Raw genomic sequence first — 4,694 nt, forward strand, 5'->3', positions numbered from 1 at the left:
TTTCTCCCTCTGGTCTCTCACTGTGTTCTGTATCTCCAGCTCCAGCCTGGAGTGTTCAAGGATTACAGGTGTGGAAGGTTTCCAAGCAGGTTTTTGTATCCACACACAGCTCCGTCAGCATTTGCTCCACTTTGCAAATGGAGGGGGTGGGAGGAAGTAAAGGTGGGAGCACTTATGGCATATTTGGACAAAAATGTACGTGAAAAAAAGCAAAAAAAAAAAATCTCACTCTTTTCTGTTTTGTGTTATTCAACCACTGAGTGAAAAGTGGGTCCAGTCACTTAAAAAATATATCAGGTTAGGGAGGAAAAATAAATAGAAATATGTCTGATTTTTGCTGAACTTTGTTTTAAAAAAAAAGTCATCCACATACAGGGCCAGCCTTAAGAAACATGAGTACAAGTCACTGCTCCCACCACAGATTTCCCAGAAAGGAGCCTCCATGTCTCAGCTGTCTGCAATGAGATGATTCATCCCCTTGAGTTCTGGTTCCTCTCCTTGTACAAGTGGCTCAGAGCCACATTCCCTTTCCTAAATGACCTATAATGCCTGTAGAGAAAGGCTGGTGGAAATCAATGTTGATGATTCCGGGGTACATCCTGAAAATGCCCTTCAATGTTACCAATATGTGGACCAGAAAATCAAAGCTGTGGTACCTCCGTCTGGAGCACCACTGGTTGCTGCTCCATCAGTTTGAAGCAGGATCTTCTAGACATCGATTCAAAGGTTGTCCACAGCCACCCAGCAGGGAGACCCATTCCTTGCTGAAAACAAAGAGCAGGTTTGAGACCAGTCCGTGGGAATAATTACCTGCATTTTTATTTTAGATGGCCAGACTGGAAAACCATGGATATCTCCAGGCTAAGTAGAAGATAAAATTCCAGATTATCTTTTTTGTGCCCCAAAAAGCTCAATCCAAATTTTAGAGGGGGGGAGTCAGTCCAGCATTTTAATTGGATACATTTTGCTTTTACTCAAAACTTAAATACTTCACTTAAAATTCTTTACTTAGGAGGAAATTCTTCCCTGTGAGGGTGAGGATGCCCTGGCACAGGTTGCCCAGAGAAGCTGGGGATGCCCCATCCCTGGAAGTGTTCAAAGCAATGTTGGAAGGGGCTTGGAGCAATCTGGGATAGTGGAAGCTGTCCCTGCCCGTGGCAGGGAGTGGGATTGGATGATCTTTAAAGTCCCTTCCAACCCAAACCTTTCTGTGATTCTGCAAAAATAGTTCTAGAAATCTTAAATTACAACTGAGACATTAACACTTCATTCAAACAGTGCTTTGCAATGAACAGCCAAAAAATTTTCCATGAAATAGCCTTAATGAAGCTTTTCCACCTCCTCTTTTGCAGTGGGTATCAGCCACTCTTCCAGCCAGACCCAATCCCTGAAGTTTTAGCCAGCCCAAAGCTCTGTATTTTTCAGCATGAAGGAATTAGTTGGAAATTAGTTGGCCCAGCTTGGTTTCTAACTTTCTTTGGGTCAATTAAGAGGGAGCACAAAGCAATTTTACACATTTTACCTCATGGTCAACTGGCCTCTCTCCCTGGCACTGTCTGCCCCGGCCTAATAATGGGCAGGACCTTGGTCCTCTGTCACAGCCCCAGTGCAGAAATGATGAAAAGGGTCATTGTTCCCAGGAAAGTGTCTCATTCCTCACTCTTTTGGCACTGGGAAGTGCTATCACATAATCAATGAGTGTTTTGAAATCTCCCATAGAACCTTAATTAAATTCAGCGGAGACACCACCACAGAAATGCCACACTTTACACCAGGAAAGTCAAGGAATGACAAGTTTAAGGACTTCAAGACTGAATTTTCAAATGGTTTGTGCTGTACAGTACTTCAACTATCACAGTTTAACCTCTTTTTTATATATATATACACATATATATGGGAAAAAAAAATCCCAGCTGGAGTATTCGTAGCACCTTGTGGGTTTATTTCACAGACTGGCGCTGTCTGCTGAGCGGGTTTTATTTTACATAAAGGAAGACAGAAGGAGGGGGAGGAAAATAAAGGCTTGCAAGGAGGAGGTGGCAGGATACACACTGAAACCAGACCCAGTCTCGCTTCCCTCGCTGCACGTTTTACAACCAAATGCTGTGTCTGAGGGAAAGTCTCAAGGGAGCGAGACATCCCAAAATCCCAGGGGGGAAATCACCCCTCTGGCATCACTTATAAACCAGATGGCATCCAGAGGAGCTGTGCAGGGGCCCAAAGGACCAGCAGCACCAAAAGATGTGCAAACCACTCCTAAAATCCTCACTTATCTCTGTGTGACCTGGAAAGCTGATCAGCAGCAGGAGCTCCCTCCCCTCTCTGGGCAGGAGACACCTCTGAGCCTCAGATGATCATGTGAAGCTGAACCCCCAGCTGCAATTGGTTGGATGTGGAATTCAAGGTAAGCATTAATCAAGTTTGGGGAAAACTCTTGATCATCCTTTCAGTCTATTTTATGAAGAAGGACCAAGGGAAGACCTGCATTTACCCATCATTGAGAGAAGCCAAGACCCAGACTTGACCCATCCTTGCAAAAGGTGGATAGTACAGAGTCCTTATGGTCTGATCCTTGAGGAAGACAAACCATCCTGGTCACTGTTGCCTTTGGCACTTAAATGTGTTTTTAAATACTCTGGGCTAGCACTGTGAGAGCTCTGCAATGCCCAAACCCAGGGAAGCTGTGGCTGCCTCATCCCTGGAATTGTTCAAGGCCAGGTTGGACGAGGCTTCCACCTGGGATAGTGGAAGGTGTCCCTGCCCATGGCAGGGGGTTGGAATGAGATGGTTTTCAACGTCCCTTCCAACTCAAACTGTCCTATAATCCTATGAAGATGCTCAGTGCTTCACCACTGCTCCTTCCACAACACTCCCTTTTCCCTGGTGGCTGATTCATCTCCCCCCCACCCACCCAGAGGAGGAGAAAGGGGAGAAGGGGGAGAAGGGGGTTATTACACAATGTTTTTGTTCCACTAGCAAGTTCCCTCTGCCAGCTGGAACGGGTTGCTCATAAATTGCAGCTTTCTGGAGGGGTTTCAGGAGTTTTGCATTCTTAGATCATTGTCTCCCCTTCCCGGGAACAATGTGGGGGTAGGAAGGAGCTGCTCAAAAAATGCCATGTGCTACAAGGGGATTTCTTTGGGATAGAGATTGCTCAGGGAGGCAGAGGGAGTTGTCCCTAACTTCTTTAGCTCTCAGCCTGGGTAGCCAAGGAGACAACTCAGTGGGAAGCAAGAATGCTGCTAACAGTGCTCCGTGGAGATCTGCAAAGGTCAGCTCCTTCCTACCACCCCAGAAAGGATAATTAGAATTATTGTTCTCTGATTATAAGGTGGAAAATGAGATGTGGGATGCCCATGTTGTGGGTGCTCAGTCTGAGGACCTTCTGGGCTCTCAGGTGTGAACACCTTGGCATGCTCAGCATGTCCTTCACCACTCTGGAAGCTGCTGGAACAGGGATTTCAGACAAAATCTTGTCCTGCAGGTGAATTACAATTGAAATCCTGCTGCAAAGCTTCTAACCAGATCAGAGGGATCAAGTGCTTAATGCTCTCAAACTCATCCTGTGGAACCAGCAGCTTGTTTGAGTGCCCTGTCCCCCTTCCTGTGCTGTCAACTGCAGCCAAGGCGCCGGTGGCTTTGGAATGTGGCTTTGGCCAAGGGTGAGCTCTGCCTGATCCACTGTCCATGTGGTTCCTGGCATGGTGTTGGTCTAGTCCAGCTAGAACTGACTCAAAAAACCCAGGAGCAATGGCTCAAGAGTTGGTGTAAGACATGGGCCACCCCAAATAAGCAATCTGGGTGCTGCTGCTCCTGTTGGAGTATGAGGGATTAACCACATGAGCTGAGTGGTACCAGGTGGTCTCCTGGACACAGGAGAGACCCTGGTGCTGTTCGGTTCACTCACAGAGTTGCAATAACTGCTTGAAGAAACACAGCCAGGCCAGTGTACAATAAGCCTTTCTTACAAAGCAGCAACCATGAATGGCTCATAAATCCTGGGAAGGGACAATTCCCCAGAGCACTTTTAAGCCAAGGCTGTAGAGACAAAGTTTTCTTGGCTTGTGACGCACAAACCTCTCACCCAGTGGTAGGATCACTCCTTTGGAGAGGAACAGCCAGAGCTGATGCCAGAGCAACCAGGACCCATTCTCTGACCTAAGGCCAAGTGACCAGTCTAATCAAGACCATATTATTAATTACAAAACACCAATCACACCCAGACTGCATCGTAGGAATGATCCCTGACCCATGAACGCTCACAAACTTTTTCTGGGGGTCGTTTTCCTGTGCCTAAACCATGCCAGGGGCTGTGTGACCATTGAACAGCTGAAATCCATGCCCTGGAAATGCCCCTCAGCCTTTTGGTTTGCTCTTTGGCACAAATATAACCACAGCACAAACACCAACAACGTCCTGAAGAAGTTATGCTACATTTCTTGGGTCTCTTCCAACAGACAGAGGACCCCAGCCCCCCTCAGACCCCCATGGGAGGGTTGGCCATCTTGTTTAGAAAGGTGACTATAAAATTTTAATTATCTTCATTAGCTGCTCCAAGTTATAGTCCCAGGGATGCCAGGATGCTTCCTAGTAACATGTAATCAGCAAAAAAAAAAAAAAAAGGAATTATTTATCAGACAGTTCCTTACCATGTAGGAGGGGAGGATGGTGGAGGAAGCTCCAGGGCTCTATGG

The sequence above is a fragment of the Chiroxiphia lanceolata genome, chromosome 3 (genome assembly GCF_009829145.1).
Source record: "Chiroxiphia lanceolata isolate bChiLan1 chromosome 3, bChiLan1.pri, whole genome shotgun sequence".
Taxonomy (NCBI): Eukaryota; Metazoa; Chordata; class Aves; order Passeriformes; family Pipridae; genus Chiroxiphia; species Chiroxiphia lanceolata.